The 25,271-nt window shown below is 33.8% G+C and overlaps 2 long non-coding RNA genes across 2 annotated transcripts; both read right to left on the bottom strand.

Moving 5' to 3' along the window:
* Positions 1-9,262: 9,262 nt before the first annotated feature.
* LOC134695109 (uncharacterized) lies at positions 9,263-10,118 on the bottom strand. Its single transcript, XR_010102697.1, has 2 exons — positions 9,920-10,118; positions 9,263-9,489 (listed from the first exon to the last, which is right to left on the bottom strand). It is a non-coding gene; the product is annotated as an uncharacterized LOC134695109 (long non-coding RNA).
* A 379-nt stretch (positions 10,119-10,497) lies between these two features.
* LOC134695226 (uncharacterized) lies at positions 10,498-12,201 on the bottom strand. Its single transcript, XR_010102738.1, has 2 exons — positions 12,051-12,201; positions 10,498-10,536 (listed from the first exon to the last, which is right to left on the bottom strand). It is a non-coding gene; the product is annotated as an uncharacterized LOC134695226 (long non-coding RNA).
* Positions 12,202-25,271: the final 13,070 nt, after the last annotated feature.

A 25,271-nucleotide genomic window follows, 5' to 3' on the forward strand; every position in this document is an offset into this window, starting at 1 on the left:
GCCTTATTTTTAATGTCAGGATTCAATGTATAATATAATCATGACAATGGACAGCAATATTACAATATAATAACAACAAATTTTTGTTCGCATAAATTTAGGATACCAGCATGTCTTCATTTTATTCAAAATATTAATACGTAACAAAATTTCAGTAGTTTTGATACCTCCAGCTGACTTGAACATCAAAATTATTTGACCGCATCCACCAAAACTGACCATATGTGCACTTTAATTTGAAAATCTATATACTCGGACAGTAAATCAGTCATTTTTTTATGTCAGGATTTAATGTATAATACAATCATGACAATGGACAGCAATATGGCAATATAATAACTAAAAATTTTGGTTGGCATAAATTTAGGATACCAGCATGTCCTCATTTTATTCAAAATATTGATACGTAACAAAATTTCAGTAGTTTTGATACCTCCAGTTGACTTGTACAACAAAATTATTTGACCGCATCCACCAAATCTGACCATATGTGCACTTTAATTTGTAAATCTATATATCAGCATAGTTAATCAGCCATATTTTTTATGCCAGAATCAATGTATAATACAATCATGACAATGGACAGCAATATTGCAATATAATAACAACAAATTTTTGTTCACATCAATTTAGGATACCAGCATGTCCTCATTTTATTCATAATATTGATATGTAACAAAATTTTAGTAGTTTTGATACCTCTAGCTGACTTGCACAACAAAATAAGTTGACCGCATCCACCAAAACTGACCATATGTGCACTTTAATTTGTAAATCTATATACCCGCATAGTAAATCAGCCATATTTTTTATGTCAGGATTCAATGTATAATACAATCATGACAATGGACAGCAAAATTGCAATATAATAACAAAAAAATTTGGTTTGCATAAATTAAGGATACCAGCATGTCCTCATTTTATTCAAAATATTGATGTACGTAACAAAATTTCAGTAGTTTTGATACCTCCAGCTGACTTGTACAACAAAATTATTTGACCACATTACCAAAAGTGACCATATGTGAACTTTAAATTGTAAATCTTTATACCAGCAAAGTAAATCAGCCTTATTTTTAATGTCAGGATTCAATGTATAATATAATCATGACAATGGACAGCAATATTACAATATAATAACAACAAATTTTTGTTCGCATAAATTTAGGATACCAGCATGTCCTCATTTTATTCAAAATATTAATACGTAACAAAATTTCAGTAGTTTTGATACCTCCAGCTGACTTGAACATCAAAATTATTTGACCGCATCCACCAAAACTGACCATATGTGCACTTTAATTTGAAAATCTATATACTCGGACAGTAAATCAGTCATTTTTTTATGTCAGGATTTAATGTATAATACAATCATGACAATGGACAGCAATATGGCAATATAATAACTAAAAATTTTGGTTGGCATAAATTTAGGATACCAGCATGTCCTCATTTTATTCAAAATATTGATACGTAACAAAATTTCAGTAGTTTTGATACCTCCAGTTGACTTGTACAACAAAATTATTTGACCGCATCCACCAAATCTGACCATATGTGCACTTTAATTTGTAAATCTATATACCAGCATAGTTAATCAGCCATATTTTTTATGCCAGAATCAATGTATAATACAATCATGACAATGGACAGCAATATTGCAATATAATAACAACAAATTTTTGTTCACATCAATTTAGGATACCAGCATGTCCTCTTATCATAATATTGATATGTAACAAAATTTCAGTAGTTTTGATACCTCTAGCTGACTTGCACAACAAAATAAGTTGACCGCATCCACCAAAACTGACCATATGTGCACTTTAATTTGTAAATCTAAATACCCGCATAGTAAATCAGCCATATTTTTTATGTCAGGATTCAATGTATAATACAATCATGACAATGGACAGCAAAATTGCAATATAATAACAAAAAAATTTGGTTTGCATAAATTAAGGATACCAGTATGTCCTCATTTTATTCAAAATATTGATGTACGTTACAAAATTTCAGTAGTTTTGATACCTCCAGCTGACTTGTACAACAAAATTATTTGACCACATTACCAAAACTGACCATATGTGAACTTTAAATTGTAAATCTATATACCAGCAAAGTAAATCAGCCTTATTTTTAATGTCAGGATTCAATGTATAATATAATCATGACAATGGACAGCAATATTACAATATAATAACAACAAATTTTTGTTCGCATAAATTTAGGATACCAGCATGTCCTCATTTTATTCAAAATATTAATACGTAACAAAATTTCAGTAGTTTTGATACCTCCAGCTGACTTGAACATCAAAATTATTTGACCGCATCCACCAAAACTGACCATATGTGCACTTTAATTTGAAAATCTATATACCCGGACAGTAAATCAGTCATTTTTTTTTATGTCAGGATTTAATGTATAATACAATCATGACAATGGACAGCAATATTGCAATATAATAACAACAAATTTTTGTTCGCATAAATTTAGGATACCAGCATGTCCTCATTTTATTCAAAATATTGATACGTAACAAAATTTCAGTAGTTTTGATACCTCCAGATGATTTGTACAACAAAATTATTTGACCGCATTACCAAAACTGACCATATGTGCACTTTAATTTGTAAATCTATATACACCATGACGTACCCGCATAGTAATAATCAGCCATATTTTTTATGTCAGGAATCAATGTATAATATATTATATAATCATGACAATGGCCAGCAATATAATTATATTGCAATTTAATAACAAAAAATTTTTGTTCTCATAAATTTAGTATACCAGCGTGTCCTCCTTTTATTCACAATATTGATACGTAACAAAATTTCAGTAGTTTTAATACCTCATGCTGACTTGGAAAACAAAACATTTCGACCAAAAATGATCATATGTGCACTTTTATTTGCAAATCTATATACCCGCATACCATTGTACTGAGCGCCTTAATGTTTTCTCCTTGCGCTCCTGTTCACTTTTTAGTAGGACTGTAAATGTACACGTAATCAATAATATCGGAAAACTATTAATGCAAAAAATATTCTGAATAAATTGAGAATGTCAGAATTTCATCTCTTTATTCATAATAACAGTCACATCATATATAGGAGTTCATGATGGTGTAAGTGTAAAACAAAACTATTATGCCACATCATCAAAGTACCAACGAATCCGTACCAACACTTCTACTACTTCTACTTCTATGTGGTTATTCTGCAGTCGGAAAATCCATAACGCAAATACACTGACATGTCTGAATTTATTTGTACTATTTACAATGATTTAATAAAAAAAAGTATACGAGGTTCTCTTCTTGGAATCTATTATGTCGGTTGATTGATTTTGTTTATAGTTAAACGTAAAGTGGCAACTATTTCATTAAAGTGCGCATTGAGTATAATTTTAGGACATCCTGTACGAACTGTGACGCCCGTATATGACACGGAAACCAGGCGTAAAAATCACACTTTATCCTGGCGGCATTGCAGTGTTTACAAAATGCATGTCCGGGCGTCAACCAGGCGTCAACCAGGCGTCAATTAGGCGTAACTAAGGCGTAAACCAAGCGTAAAATTAGGCGTAATATTTAAATGAGTACGCCTGGTTCAGAAAAAAATAGGCGTAATATGCAAATGAGTACGCCTGGTCAATAAATAAACCAGGCGTAATATCCTTACATAATACTACACTTATTTTAGTTCAGTGTATTACCCTAGCTGTGTACTTTTGTGTATTTGATACAAACTTCTGTACTGTTGCTTTTATTTCTTATTGTTTGACAAAAAACTTGAAATATTAACCTTTGAAGAAGCTAATATAGAAATAAATACATTTTATGCAGACAATGGCTCAAATAAGTTTAAGTTTGAATAAGAATTATGACAATTATTTTTTCTTGAAATAGAAGCAACATTTTAACTAAGTTGTTTTTGAAAATAATTGTCTTTAGAACTAAAATATAAATGATAATACTGCAATTTAACTTAAAGTAAAAGGTTTTAATGTAATTGTCCAAGGATAAAGTTTTTGGGATTTCAAAAATTCTGATACAACATAATACTTTATAACTTAGTTATACTCACATTATTATTATCTACCATGTTATTACTACTTTCCTTTTATTTCACAACTTTCATTAATCTATTTGATTCAGTATTTTCAATTTCAGATTCTTCCAAAAAGAACAAAACAAGCAAATTATCCCTGAATTTATGAAGCTGCCATGTGTCCAACTCTTGCACACTAAAAGCAAAGAGCCAAATTTTGAAAAAAAATCCCATGATCCTTGAAACAAAGCATTATGGGTATTTCTATTTACGCCCGTAAGAAAATTTACGCCTTGCTTATTTCAATTTACGCCCGTAAGAAAACTTACGCCTTACTTATTTCAATTTACGCCAGGTTTACTAGCTTTTTTCTACGCCCGTAAGGACTACAAATTTACGTTTCCTGCTCCCTTACGCTTGGATCTAGACACGTAACTACCACTAACGCCTGGTTTACGCCTAATTTCCAGGCATAATACGCCTTATAATTTCGCACGGGTTCCCATATAAATATCGGCAATGACAAATCTGACGAATTTGACGAGATTGTTGATAGTTTTACCACACCGTATGCCTACGGACACTGTACAATTTCTGTTAGAATATTCTGCGGGAAATAGAATAGTAAATCCAATGCAAACAAGTTCAATAACAATGAAATATCCATGCAAGTATAAATTCATGCATAAAGTAAAATTTAGGAAGGGACCGGTAAACAACGGGGAACGAAGTAACTCTACAATGTTGCCGATATCCCGTGATATAAGAATATTGTTCCGATGCATTGGATAACCTTTCTATCCGCCTTCTAATAAAAAAAACTCTGTGTGATCGTATATAGCCATTTTTTTTATTTATATAAGAATACATGTATATCAAATAAAAGAGAGCATTTGTATAATATATACTAGAGTCTAGCGAGTAAATAATAAATGATATCTGTGGAAAAACAATGCGAATGTTGTTTACATATTTTAATGAAAGCTTAAGTCTGATATGAAAACTCTTATAACGATAATCTGTCATAAGCAGACCTGTCCTCAGGTCTGGTCAATAGCAGACTTGTTCACAGGTCTGGTCAAAAGCAGACCTGTCCTCAGGTCTGGTCAGGAGCAGACCTGTTCACAGGTCTGGTCTGAGGCAGACCTGTCCTCAGGACTGGTCAAAAGCAGACTTGTCCACAGGTCTGGTCTGGGGCAGACCTGTCCTCAGGACTGGTCAAAAGCAGACTTGTCCAAAGGTCTGGTCTGGAGCAGACTTGTCGATAGGTCTGCAGCAGTCCTAAAAAAGCAGACCGCAGGTCTGGTCCACCAACGACGAAGTTAACTTGCTTGACTGCTTAAAAATTCTCAAGTTAACTTAAAAAGCAGTCAACAAGTTAACTCTAAGTTAACCTCTGTCAAGGTTAGGACCGCACCCATCTGTATATTGATGTTGTTTTTGGCAAGTGTAGTGTACAAGAGTTACTTGTATTGAACTATGTAACCATTTTCTTTGTGAATGTACTACTTTTTGACATTTATTGATACAATAGTATGCTTATGTTTGTTATTTTGTTATTTTCTTTTTTTTACCCTCTCCGGAGGTCTATACCAATAAACAGTTGAACTCTCAACGACTTATCAGTACACCACTTACACACAGGTTCCTGATTTGAAAAAAAAAGTATATGAACATTGTTGCGATGTAAATCATATTGGTGGGACTTCATACTACCCCAATCGGGAACATTGGTGTACCAAACAACATAGGAACAACAGAATATATCAGTTGGAGTTAAAGGATATTGATAACTTCTTATCTTTCTTCCTATGAAGTTCCTGCATGAAGTCAGCCTCATGATAATAAAGAAACAAGTCAGCAAGTAGAGGGCACAGTTTGTTCCCATTGGGATGCCGACAGTCTGCTGAAAAACACGTCCTCCGAACGTAACAAATATGTTGTCAATCAAGAAATCAAGCATCTTGATAATATCGGTTTCAGAGAATTTTTTGTTTGAATCAGAGTGATTTTTTACAAAGTAGGATTTATCCCTCCCTAAGACAATATACTTGTATCTACGTTGGCCATTTTTTTTTTATGAAGCAAAGTAAAAACTCTTTTAATTTGTCTTTTAGTTTGGAATGTGGAATACGTGTGTAAAGAGTAGAAAAGTAAAATGTTTTAATACTGTCGCAAGATGGGAGAGAGTTAGATTGTATGTACTCTAAAAAATCTTTGGAATTTTTAAGTATCCACATCTGATTCACGTCACCTCTAGAATAGGCAGTTTCACAATTACTTTGAAGCCCGTCTTTGATTGCTGATAAAATAAATGTTAATAATTTAGAAAGGGGTTTCGTGGAGCACTTGGAAGACCCAGCAATATACCGTTGTTTGTAAGGACACTTATGTAGTTTAGGTATTCAATACAGTGATGGAAGATCAAGGTTTTCATCTTTGGTTGAAATACCATAGGAACAAAGACCAGACCTATGATTATCCAGGATTTCCTCTTTGGTAATTATCGTGAGGATATATGTTGAGTTTCCAAGGAATTGTCTATACCTAATTCGTTTATCAAGCAATAAATGTAATGACTTTTACAGACAAAAACGACGTTATTTGGGGCTTTGTCTGTGGGGACAGCAACATATTTATCATGGAGGTCGGATAGGTGTTAAGCAACATTTGGGTCTTTGAAGATAGACGTAGCATGGGCATTGATAGACCCATTCAGTTTCTGACCATTTATGTATTGCATTTCAATAGAAAATGTGTTTTATGTGACAATGACACACAAGTAACACGATATATGAATTGGTATAAATATTTTATCTAATTTAACAGACACAATTATGAAATCAAAGCTTTTCAAGAAAGTATTTTTTAAAATACTCGGCACGGACTAAAACCCGAAATAACAGGAACAATTGCTTAACACTGATTTAATTTAACACGAAAAAGGTAGAATGACAACACAACGAACTATTTCAATATAACATTGGAACGATAATTAATACACAACCATGTGTTCATTCAAAACAAAACAGAATACAATAGAAAGAAGCAAACACTTAAAACCAAACTTTTTGACAAATGATGTTATTTTGTTTTCAATATGTAAACTTTATACCAGGCTTAATATAAAAAAAACAGTTAACTATTTCTTTTTTATCTCTATGATGATTAGAATCAGACTTATCATGAACAAGATGAATTCTAGTTTTTATATTTCACTTTTTTCTCGTTGACTGTGAGGTTTTACCATGACATTAGTTAATCTACCTCAATAAATGTTTCACAATGTTTTGCGCATTTATGTTACCTTTTCCATTACTCTATTTGCATTTTTCCCTAAGTATAATTTTGCGATGTAATTTGCGAGGAAAGGAGGGGGACTATGGTTATGACAAATGAATCATATCTGTCGACAATACGGGCAACCAACGAGTTATGGCGTTCGCTAAATGTTCTACGTTAATCTATGAGATGAGTCGGTTATCGCCTTTTGTTATGACCTTTGTTTAAATGTTTCATTCATTTATTTCAATACACAAATGGTGTGGGGTATAGTTCAAACCAGGTGATATATAATCCATCAACTAATCGTTTGAATTGGAGATCTTTCATTCAAATACTCCACCCACAACAAATATCGGATTTGACATGTCTAGAGAAACTATTTAATACAACTCAAAATAAAATTTCCACAGCAGAAGTTATCAGGGTGTCATATGTGGAACAGACATTGCTACATGTAACTCTGCCGCTTCAGCTGACATCACCCAATCCTATTTTTGATAGTGTTTCGCTTGCTTACTCCTTTTGTATGTCATGTTTTGTAAACTATTTCAAGCCTTTTTAGGTGTAATACCACCATTGATTTCCCCCTATTAGTCTTTGTTAAATTTGCACTTTTCAAACAATTTTTCAGAATATATCTTTGTTTCAAATAAAGAAATACTTGGCATGGGTAAAGTTTTATCCTGTCGAGTTCTATAGAAAATGTTTCACATAAAATGTTATTGCATATAAGAAAATAACCATCATTGGAAGTTAACAAATCAAATTTCTCCCCTTATTCTATCTTGGACAAGGTTTAGTCATCATGTAACCTCTAGATTACAAAATTTTCTATAAAAATCACAAATAAAAAATAATGGTGTTTTGAAATACCCAAGACATATGTTTATGACACAGAATTAGTTTTACTGCAATACAATGTAGGATTAATTACCTACAACTGTCAAATTCTAGGGAATATTTTTTTCGACCTACTTTCGTGTACAACCGGATGTGACAAACCATAACTTGGTGGTATTACACCTTTATCGTTTTTAACCATGACATTGTCAGTTTGACATCAACGTACGGGTTTGAGTGTGTAACAGTAAGGTCAAGTGACAGTAAATGGGCTATGTCACAGATTTCAGTAAAATTTGGCATACAACTCCGACTCGATGAACTTCAACTGAAAATCGAAAAAATAATGTATTTATCTCAATTATCATTTGAAATATTACTGTTTGAATTCTTACAAAATGGGTGAACATTTGTATAGAAAGCACATAAAATCGGCGAAAACCCTTTTAAAATTTGTCTTAAAATCGCCAAATCTGTAATTCTACTCCATAGATTTTTCTTAAAAAACTATATTTTGTTGATAGATAAATTCCCGTTATAATGATGCAAAATAAAGATAGGGTCACCGACTTCGTTTTAACGGTATACATCATTCAAAGTTGCGTTCTTTGTGAAAAAATCCGACAAAACGTCGAAATAATCGTAACGTTATCGCGCTGCAGGCCGTAAAACGTTGATTTTTGACGTTTTTCACTACCAACAAGGTATCAAATTGATTATTAGACAAAAAACGAAGCCGGTGACCCTATGATTATTTTATATCATTAAAACAGAAATTTATGTGTCAACAATATATAGTTTTATAAGAAAAATCTATGGAGTAGAATTATTGATTTGGCGATTTTAAGACAAATTTTAGAAGGTTTTTCGCCGATTTTATGTACTTTCTATACAAATATTCACCCATATTAAAAGAAATCAATCTGCAATTTTTCAGATAATAAAAGAGATAAATGTATTATTTTTTCGATTTTCAGTTGTAGTTCAACGAGCCAAGGTTGTATGTAAATTTTTAGCAAAATCTGCGACATAGCCCATTTACTGTTCCTTGACCTTAAATAATGTCCCTGATGACATAGTGTACGTATATAACTGTTTATTGTTTAATTCAATTGCATAAAGGAACGGTAAATCTACAATCAGAAAAGACAAAAGAAGCGTGAACGTTCAGTTATATTAACCATCAAGTCAAATACAAACACTTAAGTTTAATCTGTCAATAAAAGGTATAAACAGGTAAGATTATTTTATTTCATTTCATAAGACACTGCTGGTTACCGATTCCATCCGTATGCATTGGAACCTGAAATTAATCAGAATATGATTGACTTTATGTTGTGGTAATATATATCATTTGGTTTCGTCGGAACAAGATTACACTATTCGAATATTTCTTGAACACATATGTGTACAGTACATCTGTATTTAAGGTTAAGTTATTATTCTTAGTACAAAAAATATAAACAACGTGTTTTCGTTTGTTGAACCTCAATACACGATATTTCCTCAGACAAGCTTTTTTAACATGAATTCTAAAACGTTACATAACAAAATGTCAAAAAATGAATAAATGTTCTGTTATAGGAACTCATGGCATCGTATATTAATAGTTGATTTTATTTTATAAATTTATAATGACGACAAATCTCTGCTGACAATATCTATATAGACAGATAAGTATAATGAATTTGACAAAATATATGAATATTAGCCCTAATAAATAATTCACTTACCATTAACAATTCTGCATGCATCCTTGCATGTCAATTACTGGATACGTCACATGTGTCATCTTTAAGTTTTCTAATCAAGAATAATCAATCGAAAATTAAGACATACTGTCATGCGACATTAAATGCATCCAATTGTTTTGTTGATAAGAAAAGGTACTAAGAGCAGAATTAAGTGGTTGTGAGTGCATTGCAGTCAAATAAAGTTAACGGTACCAATTTTCTTGCACCAGATGCGCATTTCGACAATACATGTCTCTTCAGTGATGCTCGTGGCCAAAATATTTGAAATCCAAAGCTTATATAAAAGATGAAGAGCTATAATCCAAAAGGTCCAAAAAGTTTAGCCAAATCCGTCAAAGGTAGTTTTTTCAATCTGGATAGACGTATATTGTATATTTTGTACAAGATCCGAACATTTGTATTTGATTACAGTTATAACATTGCATATTCCTGTTTGAATGTTGTCGTAGATTAAATGATATATAAGATTTATTTGATTGACGGTGTTAAAATGTAAGTATTTTTGAATTGAGTTTTTTGAAAGTGAAACAGGATAAACAAAAAAGCAAATAGTATACCTATATGCGCAATTATTTCCATGCATTTACGGTGACAATCTGAAATAGAAATGTCATCTATAACAATATTTCCTTTGACTTGTTGATTAGTGTGATTTAAAACGTGTATTTAAAAAATCAAACAAAAAAAGCCTGTTAATTTCTGAAAATAGTATGTTGTCCTTCAGACGTCTTGGGTATTTTCGTCGTTGCTTTGCTGTAACATGTGTAAGAGACGTTTATCACATATTTCTTATTGTTTATATAAAATTAGAATATAGCAATGTACTCCCGACCAATGGAATTGTAGGACCTGATATTTGATATAATTTTGTAACAATTTTTTAATTAAAAGGCATTCACTTTGAATATTTTCTTGTCACAACGAAGAAGTATTTCGTGTTAACAGCTAAACTAATATATTTGCTGTGAAAGAAATTTTGAATTTGTTAATTTAAACTGTAATAAACTTCCAAACAAAAAGATAATTCCTTACTTAAACATTACATAAATTGCATTCCTTCTCACAACTAGGAATCATACAATTCCTTCTATTCTATTGTACTGGTGTGTCATCTTAATTCTAACATGTCTAAAACACAGTTTTTTTTAAATTTTCCTAAATTATAAGAAAGCATTTACATACCTAAAACTAAATCATAAATGATATACATAGGAAGGAATAATCTCCGGCGCAGAGATCACATATCCGTTCCGTCATGTATTTATTATTAGCAATGCACTAACATTGATTACAATCAATCTAGAGATCATTTGAGCCTTGATAACTTCACAATATTCTAACTTTGTAAGAGAATGATTATCCCATTCTTCAAGAAAAGAATTATCATTCTCTTACATATACTAAATACATTGACACCATAATTGAATTAATTGTGATATATCCGAATAGTTTCCGAGACAATTTTACTCAGGCCTTGTATTGGATGACCAGGTGATATTGGTTGCTTCGAGATATTGCCCGCGCAGGTTAAATTACAAAAAAATCTTTGGTTTCTTTTAGAGAGTAATCAAAACTTTGATAACAGATTCGAATTTAACTATGATTAAAACGTACAGATTTTTCAAGCGTCAATTCAAGCTTTATAGTGTTATGTACAACCTTAAATAAGATCAAATGAATTGGGAATTAACTATCCAAGCAATGGTTTTAAAAATTTTAAAATTGAAATGAAAATTGATATTAAAAATAACAGAAGGCATCTGTACGGTAGTAAAATAAAAGTAGAACCACAATTAATCAGATATTCATCTTTTAACATATCTCATATAATCACTAATAAAGTGAAGTGACAATTTTAGCTTAAGCAAAGTTTCTTTTAGGTATATAAACAACTTGTAATCTTCAACTTAAACACACAATCTCGTAAAAGAAACCAGTCATACGATTAAGACTAAGTCTTGCGTTTCACCTATCTAAGACTATTGGTGACTCTCAAATCAAAATAAAATTAAAATCTTATGGAAGGGCACAACAATAAGAGATCTTAAATTTTGCTGGTAAAAAATGTAAGTAATTTTAGAAAAGTGTAGTAAAATTATAATGCTGTTACCTTGTTTAGCTTGATTATAAGCCCCGTGACCATTATCAAGTTCTGGTTGATAAACTGCGTGAGCCCCGTGACCATTATCAAGTTCTGGTTGATTAGCTGCGTGAGCATCATACTTATCTGGATTATAACTATCATCATAAACAGCAGTTCCTAGAGCAAAAAAGGTCTAAATTATTTTTAAGTAGCCTTATATAAAATATAACGTCATATGTAATAAAATCATTTAGAAAGGCGAGAATGAGGGATAAGCCGATTTACTAATTGGCATTTAAAACCACTTTTGGCAATATTTTGCTTTTTTGTAGTGGTCAACGATCAGTTCAGTTTTATTGGATGAGTAAGGCGTAATGTCCAGAGAGAACAGCCGACCTTCGGTTGGAAAACTGACAATCCTCGGCAAAATATTTATTGGAGACCTTTAGTAGAAAACTGACACTCCTAGGCAATAAAGATTGGAGACTTTCAGTAGATAACTGACACTCCTATGCAATAAAGATTGGAGACCCTCGGTAGGATAACTGACACTCCTATGCAATAAAGATTGGAGACCCTCGGTAGGATAACTAACAATCCTAGGCAATAAAGATTGGAGACCCTCGGTAGGATAACTAACAATCCTGGGCAATAAAGATTGGAGACCCTCGGTAGGAAAACTAACAATCCTAGGCAATAAAGATTGGAGACCCTCGGTAGGATAACTAACAATCCTAGGCAATAAAGATTGGAGACCCTCGGTAGGATAACTAACAATCCTGGGCAATAAAGATTGGAGACCCTCGGTAGGATAACTAACAATCCTAGGCAATAAAGATTGGAGACCCTCGGTAGGATAACTAACAATCCTGGGCAATAAAGATTGGAGACCCTCGGTAGGATAACTAACAATCCTGGCAATAAAGATTGGAGACCCTCGGTAGGATAACTAACAATCCTGGGCAATAAAGATTGGAGACCCTCGGTAGGAAAACTAACAATCCTAGGCAATAAAGATTGGAGACCCTCGGTAGGAAAACTGACAATCCTAGGCAATAAAGATTGGAGACCCTCGGTAGGAAAACTAACAATCCTAGGCAATAAAGATTGGAGACCCTCGGTAGGATAACTAACAATCCTGGGCAATAAAGATTGGAGACCCTCGGTAGGATAACTAACAATCCTAGGCAATAAAGATTGGAGACCTTAAGTAGAAAACTAACAATCCTAAGCAATAAAGATAGGAGACCCTCGGTAGGATAACTAACAATCCTAGGCAATAAAGATTGGAGACCCTCGGTAGGAAAACTAACAATCCTGGGCAATAAAGATTGGAGACCCTCGGTAGGAAAACTAACAATCCTAGGCAATAAAGATTGGAGACCCTCGGTAGGAAAACTAACAATCCTAGGCAATAAAGATTGGAGACCCTCGGTAGGAAAACTAACAATCCTAAGCAATAAAGATAGGAGAGCTTCGGTAGGATAACTAACAATCCTAGGCAATGAAGATTAGAGACCTTCGGTAGGAAAACTAACAATCCTGGGCAATAAAGATTGGAGACCCTCGGTAGGAAAACTAACAATCCGGTCAATAAAGATTGGAGACCTTCGGTAGGAAAACTAACAATTCCTGGCAATAAAGATTGGAGACCTTCGGTAGGAAAACTAACAATTCCTGGCAATAAAGATTGGAGACCTTCGGTATGAAAACAAACAATCCTAGGCAATAAAGATTGGAGACCTTCGGTAGGAAAACAAACAATTACTGACAATAAATATTGGAGACCTTCGGTAGGAAAACTGACAATCCTAGGCAATAAAGATTTGAGAACTTCGGTAGGATAACTAACAATTCTCGGCAATAAAGATTGGAGACCTTCGGTAGGAAAACTAGCAATTCTAGGCAATAAAGATTAGAGACTATCAGTAGAAAAAACTGACAATTCTAGGCAATAAAGATTGGAGACCTTCGGTAGGATAACTAACAATTCTAGGCAATAAAGATTGGAGACCTTCGGTAGGAAAACTGACAATGCTAGGCAATAAAGTTTGGGGCCTTAGGTAGGAAAACTAACAATCCTAGGCAATAAAGATTGGAGACCCTCGGTAGGAAAAATGACAATCCTAGGCAATAAAAAAAGGAGACCCTCGGTAGAAAAACTAACAATCCTGGGCAATAAAGATTGGAGACCTTCGGTAGGAAAAAAGACAATCCTAGGCAATAACGATTGGAGACCTTCGGTAGGAAAACTAACAATCCTGGGCAATAAAGATTGGAGACCCTCAGCAGGAAAACTGACAATCCCAGGCAATAAAGATTGGAGACCCTTGGTAGGAATACTAACAATTCCTGGCAATAAATATTGGAGACCTTCGGTAGGAAAACTGACAATCCTAGCCAATAAAGATTGGAGACCTTCGGTAGGAAAACTGACAATCCCAGGCAATAAAGATTGGAGACCCTTGGTAGGAATACTAACAATTCCTGGCAATAAATATTGGAGACCTTCGGTAGGAAAACTGACAATCTAGCCAATAAAGATTGGAGACCTTCGGTAGGAAAACTAACTTGCCTATGCAAAAAAAAAATTAGAGAGCTTCGGTTTAAAAATCAAAATAAAAGTTTTCATTTATATGAAACAATACTTAATTAAATATTACATGTAAGGGAGACCCAAAATGTTTTACACACTTGGACTCTGTTACTTTTCTGTGCAATATAATGTTGAAGAAATAGGTGTTTCTTTGTTCTATTCTTGAACCTAACCATATTTAGTTTTGTTTCATTTAATTTACATTTGTATATATTATTCTTTTTCATTATTACTACATGTAACAAATTCCGTAATAAACTGTCATGTTTGCAAACAAGAAACACATTTTTCTTAAAGATAATTGTTTCAAGTACTATAGTATTTTATAAATTGAAATGTATAAGTATCATTTCCGAAAATTCTGTCTGCAATACATTAATTTTTATATGTGCAATTATCTTATTTTTTATTTATTTGTTATTGTAAAAAGAATTAAATTTACACTGAATGCAACACGTTGGTATCTTTTGTATCTGATTGATTACTGATGTTGGACACTCGAGGCAAATAGAAAAATGCACAATATCATGAAATATGTCCTAGTTTATTACATTATTATGAAATTTGATAATATTAGTTAATCGAATAACTTAATTACTATATTACGTATTGCATTAATTTATTGAAATGCTTAAGATCAGAAGGATTTTGTAATTTCAATTATTTGTTGTGGTCAAACCTTATTAGTTCATCTATGTATTGACTATTCGTCCGGTCAGCTGGGAAAATACCCATATCCAAAAGACGAAAATATTTTCGACTAGTTGCAAACTAGTTTAGTCTTTTTGCAATCGGGGTGAATAGCTTTTTTTATTAATTACGCTATTTTCTCGGCTATACATAGCAATGCATAAGGTATATATGCTTTTGTTAAATCAAGTGGAGAATGAAGTGGCAAAAAAGGTCTAAACTATTTTTAAGTAGCCTTATATAAAATATAACGTCATATGTAAAAAAAATCATTTAGTAAGGCGAGAATGAGGGATAAACCGATTTACTAATTGGCGTTTAAAACCACTTTTGGCAATATTTTGCTTTTTTGTAGTGGTCAAAGATCAGTTCAGTTTTTTTGGATGAGTAAGGCGTAATGTCCAGAGAGAACGGCCGACCTTCGGTTGGAAAACTGACAATCCTAGGCAAAATAATTATTGGAGACCTTCAGTAGAAAACTGATACTCCTAGGCAATAAAGATTAGAGACTATCAGTAGAAAAAAACTGACAATTCTAGGCAATAAAGATTGGAGACCTTCGGTAGGATAACTAACAATTCTAGGCAATAGAGATTGGAGACCTTCGGTAGGAAAACTGACAATCCCAGGCAATAAAGATTGGGGCCTTCGGTAGGAAAACTAACAATCCTAGGCAATAAAGATTAGAGGTCCTCGGTAGGAAAAATGACAATCCTAGGCAATAAAAATTGGAGACCCTCGGTAGGAAAACTAACAATCCTGGGCAATAAAGATTGGAGACCCTCGGTAGGAAAACTGACAATCCTGGGCAATAAAGATTGGAGACCTTCGGTAGGAAAAAAGACAATCCTAGGCAATAAAGATTGGAGACCTTCGGTATGAAAACTAACAATCCTAGGCAATAAAGATTAGAGGTCCTCGGTAGGAAAAATGACAATCCTAGGCAATAAAAATTGGAGACCCTCGGTAGGAAAACTAACAATCCTGGGCAATAAAGATTGGAGACCCTCGGTAGGAAAACTGACAATCCTGGGCAATAAAGATTGGAGACCTTCGGTAGGAAAAAAGACAATCCTAGGCAATAAAGATTGGGGCCTTCGGTAGGAAAACTAACAATCCTAGGCAATAAAGATTAGAGGTCCTCGGTAGGAAAAATGACAATCCTAGGCAATAAAAATTGGAGACCCTCGGTAGGAAAACTAACAATCCTGGGCAATAAAGATTGGAGACCCTCGGTAGGAAAACTGACAATCCTGGGCAATAAAGATTGGAGACCTTCGGTAGGAAAAAAGACAATCCTAGGCAATAAAGATTGGAGGTCCTCGGTAGGAAAAATGACAATCCTAGGCAATAAAAATTGGAGACCCTCGGTAGGAAAACTAACAATCCTGGGCAATAAAGATTGGAGACCCTCGGTAGGAAAACTGACAATCCTGGGCAATAAAGATTGGAGACCTTCGGTAGGAAAAAAGACAATCCTAGGCAATAAAGATTGGAGACCTTCGGTATGAAAACTAACAATCCTGGGCAATAAAGATTGGAGACCCTCGGTAGGAAAACTAACAATCCTAGGCAATAAAGATTGGAGACCCTCAGTAGGAAAACTGACAATCCTAGGCAATAAAGATTGGAGACCCTCAGTAGGAAAACTGACAATCCCAGGCAATAAAGATTGGAGACCCTCAGTAGGAATACTAACAATTCCTGGCAATAAATATTGGAGACCTTCGGTAGGAAAACTGACAATCCTAGCCAATAACGATTGGAGACCTTCGGTAGGAAAACTAACTTGCCTATGCAAAAAAAAAATTTAGAGAGCTTCGGTTTAAAAATCAAAATAAAAGTTTTCATTTATATGAAACAATACTTAATTAAATCTTACATGTAAGGGAGACCCAAAATGTTTTACACACTTTGACTCTGTTACTTTTCTGTGCAATATAATGTGAAAGAAATTGGTGTTTCTTTGTTCTATTCTTGAACCTAACCATATGTAGTTTTGTTTCATTTAATTTACATTTGTATATATTATTCTTTTTCATTATGCCTATATGTAACAAATTCCGTAATAAACTGTCATGTTTGCAACCAAGAAACACATTTTTCTTAAAGATGATTGTTTCAAGTACTATAGTATTTTATAAATTGAACTGTATAAGTATCATTTCCGAAAATTCTGTCTGCAATACATTAATTTTTTTCAAATGCAAGAAAGCGAAAAAAAAATATAACCTACGTGCCTGAAATCAATTGTTTAAAAAAATGCATGGAAAACTACTTCTTGCCCTTTAAATATCTATATGTAATGCTAATTAGTCGACTTTAGGATGGATATTTCAATACTATTCGAAATAGGTTTTGCATTAACCTTCCTATATTTTCTTTTACATTTATCCATTCATCACTCCTGACGCTAAGGATTCGTGTTTTGTATTTTTCTATATATTAACAAATCAAATGCGGCTGCACATACATCATTTGTATTCTACAATAATTAGTTATCAAAGGTACCAGGATTATAATTTAGTACGCCAGACGCGCGTTTCGTCTACAGAGGACTCATCAGTGACGCTTTTATCAAAATATTTGTAAATCCAAAAAAGTACAAAATTGAAGAGCTTTGAGTATCCAAAATTCCTAAAAAAATGTGCCAAATACATGAAATACGGATAAGGTAATCGATACCTGGGTTAAGAAAATACTTAATTTTTCGAATAATTCAAAGATTTGTAAACACGAAATATAAAAAAAATAACCACATTATTGATATTCATGTCAGCACAGAAGTGTTGACTACTGGGCTGGTGATACACTCGGGGACTAAATGTCCACCAGCAGTGGCATCGACCCAGTGTTGTAAATAGTTATCAAAGGTACCATGATTATAATTTAGTACGCAAGAAACGCGTTTCGTATACACAAGACTCATCCGTGACGCTCATGTCAAATTATTTGTAAATCCAAAACCTATTCGTAAAAAAAAAAACGATTAACTGTAACACATGTAGTGTGGGAATATAGAAGTCAGCAGTTTATATATATCTTGATTTGATCAAATTAATCATCATGATCATATGTCAAAACTTTTGTAACTACACGAATGGATTTTTAACCACAAAAAATCAAATGTCAAGCCTATCTTAGTTGTAGAAATTGTTGCTAGATCGGAAGTATTTTTCGGTAGAACTAGTGAAAATTCCAACAGATATTAATTTTCATCCTGTCTTGTTCAAAGTAAATTATTTTCAAACTGCTTCCCAAGTCCGATAAAACAACAATAATTTTATGTTCGTCCTCATGCATACGACTCTCTTTGAAAAAAAATGACTGAAATATCTGGGATAAACCTTTACCTTTGCTGTTGTGTGGCATACATTTTAAGCATCCAAGAATGTCTTAAATGAAACTTTCCAGCGTGGAATACCAAATCCAACGTCAAATAATGGCCGCCATAACGTGTTGACAACGTCGACTAGTGAACCGTATCACGGAGTGCCAAAATCCTTACTCAGGCGCATCCGGTTGTCCTACTGATATATTTTCATAAACAACTGTTAGAAAAATGAAACGTAAACGTTAGCAATTTAGACATCAACCCAACGGCAACAACAACAAAAAAAAAACACGAAATGGACAACGATAGTCAGGACGAGTTTGCAATGGACGTTGTGATAACTGCATATCTCATAAGTGATATTATTTGCTACTGATCCATAGAGGATTAGTAAAATCCAAACTGGATGAGGTCGGATTTTATTCACACTCTATGAATACGTAGGGGGTTATTAGTTAACCGTATAACGAATTTATCGCACGCTGAACTGTTTGTTGAAAAATAAGCGATGAAACAGAACATATCCAGAAGTCAACGCCACTTTGCTCATTTGAATATAATACTAATGAAATCGGATACGGTTAATGGAAATCATATTGAAAAAATACGGAAAAAAGTGAAAGACAGGTTGCCAGGGCAGAAAATGAATAAACACAATAATATACACCACTTAAACGAAACATGATGACTGCCGTTGCAAAAATCAAGGTTTCTGAGCTATTTTGAAAATCGAAGCGAGAGTCTTTTAACATTGCAGTTTAAGATACAGGCTAAAATTGCTGAAACGTAAAATTTGCAAACTTCGTGTTGAAAATGGGCTAACAAGGTCATTAGAAAAACAAGATGCCGGGGTGAACGTGAAACTTGGTTGTCAAAAGAATAAGCAAGTCCAAACCTTGTTTGTGTAGTCGTTGAACTCTAGGTTCCCACGTAAAGTTAAAATGCTAAGAATAATAAGAAGAATAAACTCACGAGAACACGAAAAATTCACTTAATTCGCGTTCATTATTTTGATTGTGACCGCTTGGCAACTGAACGGAAATATCAGAGTAGTTATAAACAAGGACTCTGTGACGGGCAACTTATAATATCCGTGTTTGACAGATTTAAACGATATCAAGCCAGTCTAGTTCAAACGTGGTACAATTCTCGTTTACATATTATGAATATTAATTAGCAAAAGCACTACTTATTTATGGCTATGACAACAATAATAGATGACGTCACCATTAACACGTCATAAACCCCTATGAAATAAACAAACACCCTATGGTCCAATACGGGGTTACATCGTGACAGAGTTACACCAATCACAAGTGATAATATGACAGTTCTTGTCCATTCGTTTTTGATGCGTTTTGTTTTTTGATTTTGCCATGTGATTATGGACTTTCCAAATTGATTTTCCTCTGAGTTCAGTATTTTTGTGATTTTACTTTTTACCTGCGGTGCGATTATGTCTTATATCTAAAGATGTTATAAAGAGAATAACAGGGAATGTATTACAGCTCTTCTATAAAAGCACGAAAAACCAAAAAAAGGGACTTGCTTGCTGTGTTTGCGTGGATGTTTGTAAGTAATAGGTAGTCGGAGTTTCGATATGTTTAATAAATACTGGGATTGAATTGGAGAATAAGAATTGACATGATTTGACGTAAATATTTATAGTCAAATCAAAAATCCAGTATATCATGTATATAGTAAACAGACTACCTACCTGTTGTTTACAAACATCCGAACAAACGAAGGTGATCAAAGGTTTGCTTTGGATGTCGTTAAAGAAGAGATGAAAATCAGGAAGGAACGAAAGGCAAACACATTCACAGCAAGCGCCAATTAAAGAAGAATACGAAGCTTGTATTGCACGTTTTCAGTAAAGTTACGACGAGACCTTCAACATGGAGCAAAATCTGTGTATTAAAAGTGTAATAATAATTCGTACAGTATAGACAATAACTGATATCGAGCAGCAGAGTGTATTAATGATTCGTACAGGATAGTGAATAACTGAAATCGGGCAGAAGAGTGTAATAATTAGTCGTACAGTATAATCAATAACTGATATCGAGCAGAAGGTTGTATTAATAATTTTGTACAATATAGTTAATAACTTATATCGGGCAGTAGAGTGTCTTCATGATTCGTACCGTAAAGTCAATAACTGGTATCGGGCAGCAGAGTGTATAAATGATCTCGCACAGTATTTTATAGTGAATAATTGATACCGGCCGGCAACAGAGTAAATTAATTATATCGTACAGTATAGTCAATAACTGGTATCGGGCAGCACAATGTATTAATGATCTCATATAATACTGTGATTAACTGATATCGGGCTGCAGAGTTTGCATGTATTAATTCTTTGCATAGTATTGTGAATAATTGGTATCGAGCAGTAGAGTGTATTAATGATTCGTACAGTAAAGTGAATAACTCATATCGTGCAGCAGAGTGTAATAATGATTCGTACAGTATTTTGTAACTGGTATCGAGCAGTAGAGTGTATTAATGATTCGTATAGTATATTGAATAACTGGTATTGGGCGGCACAGTGTATTAATGATTCGTACAATATAGTTGATAACTCATATCGGGCAGTAGAGTGTATTAATGATTCGTACAGTATTGTGAATAACTGATATCTTGCAGCAGAGTGTATTAATGATTCGTACAATATAGTTAATAACTGATATCGGGCAGTAGAGTGTATTTATGATACGTACCGTAAAGTCAATAACTGATATCGGGCAGCTGAGTGTATAAATGATCTCGCACAGTATTATATAGTGAATAATTGATACCGCCCGGCCGGCATATATAAATGATATCGTACAGTATAGTCAATAAAAGAGGGACGAAAGACACCAAAGGGACAGTCAAACTCGTAAATCTAAAACAAACTGACAACGCCATGGCTAAAAATGAAAAAGACAAACAGAAAAACAATAGTACACATGACACAACATAGAAAACTAAAGAATAAACAACACGAACCCCACCAAAAACTAGGGGTGATCTCAGGTGCTCCGAATGGGTAAGCAGATCCTGCTCCACATGCGGCACCCGTCGTGTTGCTTATGTGATTACAAATCCGGTAAATAGTCTAATTCGGTAGGTCAAATTCATGAAATGGAAGGGGATTGTAGTTACGACGTAAGGAACATATCCGATATCATTTGTGAAACGGTTATTCAATAACGGTCAACCAACTCGTGATGGCGTCCGTAAAATTTACGAAGGGATGATTTCAACTTCACCATTTGGAACTCTTGGTTTAAAAGCTTCCTTGTGAGCAGTAACCCTCTATCAAGAAAATCATGATAGGAAATGCATGCACGGGAATATCGTATCAATTGGGAGATATATACCCCGTATGCAGGTGCTGCTGGAATGTTGCTACTTAGAAATGGAAAGTTCACAATTGGAAAGCTGAAATCATCTCTTTTGTCGTAAAGTTTTGTCTTCAACCGACCCTCATTGTCAATGTCTAGATGTAAGTCAAGATATGAAGCCGACTTAACTGTATCTGTTGTATCCTTTATCTCCAATTCGATGGGATAGATGCGATCCACATAGTCACCAAATTTTGAATTGTTTAGTGAAAGAACGTCATCTATATAGCGGAAAGTAGAGTTAAAGGATATTGCTAACTTCTTATCTTTCTTCCTAAGAAGTTCCTGCATGAAGTCAGCCTCATAATAATAAAGAAACAAGTCAGCAAGTAGAGGGGCACAGTTTGTTCCCATTGGGACGCCGACAGTCTGTTGAAAAACACGTCCTCCGAACGTAACAAATATGTTGTCAATCAAGAAATCAAGCATCTTGATAATATCGGTTTCAGAGAATTTTTTGTTTGAATCAGAATGGTTCTTTACAAAGTATGAGTTATCCCTCCCTAATACAAGATACTTGTATCTACGTTGGCCATTCTTTTTTATGAAGCAAAGTAATACCAACTCTTTTAATTTGTCTTTTAGTTTGGAATGTGGAATACTTGTGTAAAGAGTAGAAAAGTCAAATGTTTTAATACTGTTACAAGATGAAAGAGAGTTAGATTGTATGTACTCTAAAAGATCTTTGGAATTTTTAAGTATCCACATCTGATTCACGCCACCTCTAGAATAGGCAGTTTCACAATAACTTTGAAGCCCGTCTTTGATTGCTGATAAAATGGATGTTAATAATTTAGAAAGGGGTTTCGTGGAGCACTTGGAAGACCCAGCAATAAACCGTTGTTTGTAAGGACACTTATGTAGTTTAGGTATCCAATACAGTGATGGAAGATCCAGTTCTTCATCTTTGGTTGAAATACCAAAGGAACAAAGAACAGACCTATGAGTATCCAGGATTTCCTCTTTGGTAAGTGTCGTGAGGGTATATGTTGGGTTTCCAAGTGAATTGTCTATACCTAATTCGTTTATCAAGCAATTAATGTAATGACTTTTACAGATAAAAACGATGTTATTTGGGGCTTTGTCTGCGGGGACAACAACATATTCATCATGGAGGTCAGATAGGTGTTTAGCTACATTTGGATCTTTGAAGATTGACGTAGCATGGGCATTGATGGACCCATTCAGTTTCTTAATTCTGATTTGTATTAACGACCTCACTGCCTTAATCCATTCGGATAGAGTGTCTACGTCTTCCTTCTCGCGCTTAGCCCATTGCCTGGCATAATCCTCGACTGAATCCATCAAAATTTTAAAGTTGTGTTTCCAATTGATGGATTTAGGCTCACGATATTTCGGACCTTTCGATAACACGTTTCGTAGAGAAGTGTTATTAACAATGTTAAGGTCACCGGTAATAACGTGGCCAGCAGGATTATATGTGAATTGGGAACTAGCACAAGTGCAATCAGGAGGTTTAGACTTGAAGTCGTCAATATCGAGATCCTGCAAAACGCGTTTGTAATTGAAAATTTCAGTTGCAATAGGTTTGGTATAGGTATAAGAAATTATTGGTACAGACTGGTCTTGGAAATAAGGAGGTATTTTCGATTGAACTAATTTATGATGAAGGATATTGCCTAGGTTGACGCCATCGAGACCTTTGTTGGCAAAGGAAAGATTTAGAAAAGATCTTTTCTCTTTTTCATCTTTTCCAATGCGAACTGGCTTGAAAAGTCTGTGACTAGCAATATCCGAAATTATAGCTTGTAGTTTGTATTGGTTTGAATGAGGGTTTGTTACAGTGGATTCCAAACATAAATTGAACAGAAAATGAAGTTTTGAAAGGGGTAATGAATAAAGTTTCGTGCGAATGTGATGAATACCTAACGGTTTTTGTATGCATGGCAGCAAGTCATTAATAGAGACATCATGCAGAGAGGGTGATGTATAATGACGATGGCCATGACTACGTCTACGTCGAGGAGTCGAGTTGAAAATATTCATCACATTCACCGAGTTACACGAAGGACTAGATAGAATACCTATACCATCAATTTTGTCATTGCAGCCATACGGTGTTGCAGTTCCCAATTGTCTAATCCAGTAGTCTTCTTTTTGTCTACGGAGAGTCGTTGAAAGATTAGGATTGTTCGAGCTATGGTATATTTTTTCAATAATTCGAACTGTCATAGAAACGATGGAATGATCGGGCTGATTGAAATGCTGGTATAGAATGTCGTTAGCATTGAGGTTAATGTCTGATCTATGACCGCACATACGTTTGTTTAGCCTTCCTTTCGTTTCACCGACGTATACCAAGCCGCAAAGGTTGCACTCTAATCCGTAGACGACATTTATCGATTTACAATTCAGATCATCGTAACTTCTGGTAAAATATGACTTCTTATTAAATGAATAGTGAACTGTGTTTCTTTGCACTATTCACTATTCAATTTGATTAAATTGAATAACTATAGTATCTGCTTGTAAATATAAACATTATAAAACAAATGTCGTATGATAACCAGTGCCACAAACCTGGAACAGCTTCAGGTTACAGTACAGCCCTCAGCAATGTTGAAACCCCATACTGTATAATCACAAACATAAAAGGAATTCAAATGAGAAAACTAACGGTATAGTTGTTATTCTTCTTAGCGAGTGCAAAAATATCAATGATTTTTACCTATATATATGTTACAGTGAATTTGTATAATCAGTAGTTATCATGGTTATATATAATCACTTACATTTTCAGGTATTATATATGATCACTAGAAACGTTATGGATTATATATATTAACTGAAATGAAGAAATAGTATTATTTATAAAGAAAATGAATTAAGTCAAATAATTCATTCTATAAAATCATATTAAAACATCATTATAAACGTAAATTGTGAAATGTTAAGCACAATATATGAAAATGATAATCCCATTTTTTTTAAAATGTTAGGCACAATGTATGCAACATATATATTAAAATGATATGCTTCACGTCTGTTTCTATCACAATATCCACATTTAAAAAAAATCCTTACATATCAAATCAAATTTATTTTTTTAAGAAAAATAAAGTGTTCAGTAAAACCATCTCTTAGTTCTGCCTGTTTTATCATCATGACATTTCATAAGTTTTATAAGTTTAAATTTTCTTGTTCATTTGACAAAAAAACACAAAAAAAATGTTCCATAATCTTCTTTACCACAAATAACAAGCTCTGGATTTACA

The sequence above is a fragment of the Mytilus trossulus genome, chromosome 13 (assembly GCF_036588685.1).
Source record: "Mytilus trossulus isolate FHL-02 chromosome 13, PNRI_Mtr1.1.1.hap1, whole genome shotgun sequence".
NCBI classification, from domain to species: domain Eukaryota; kingdom Metazoa; phylum Mollusca; class Bivalvia; order Mytilida; family Mytilidae; genus Mytilus; species Mytilus trossulus.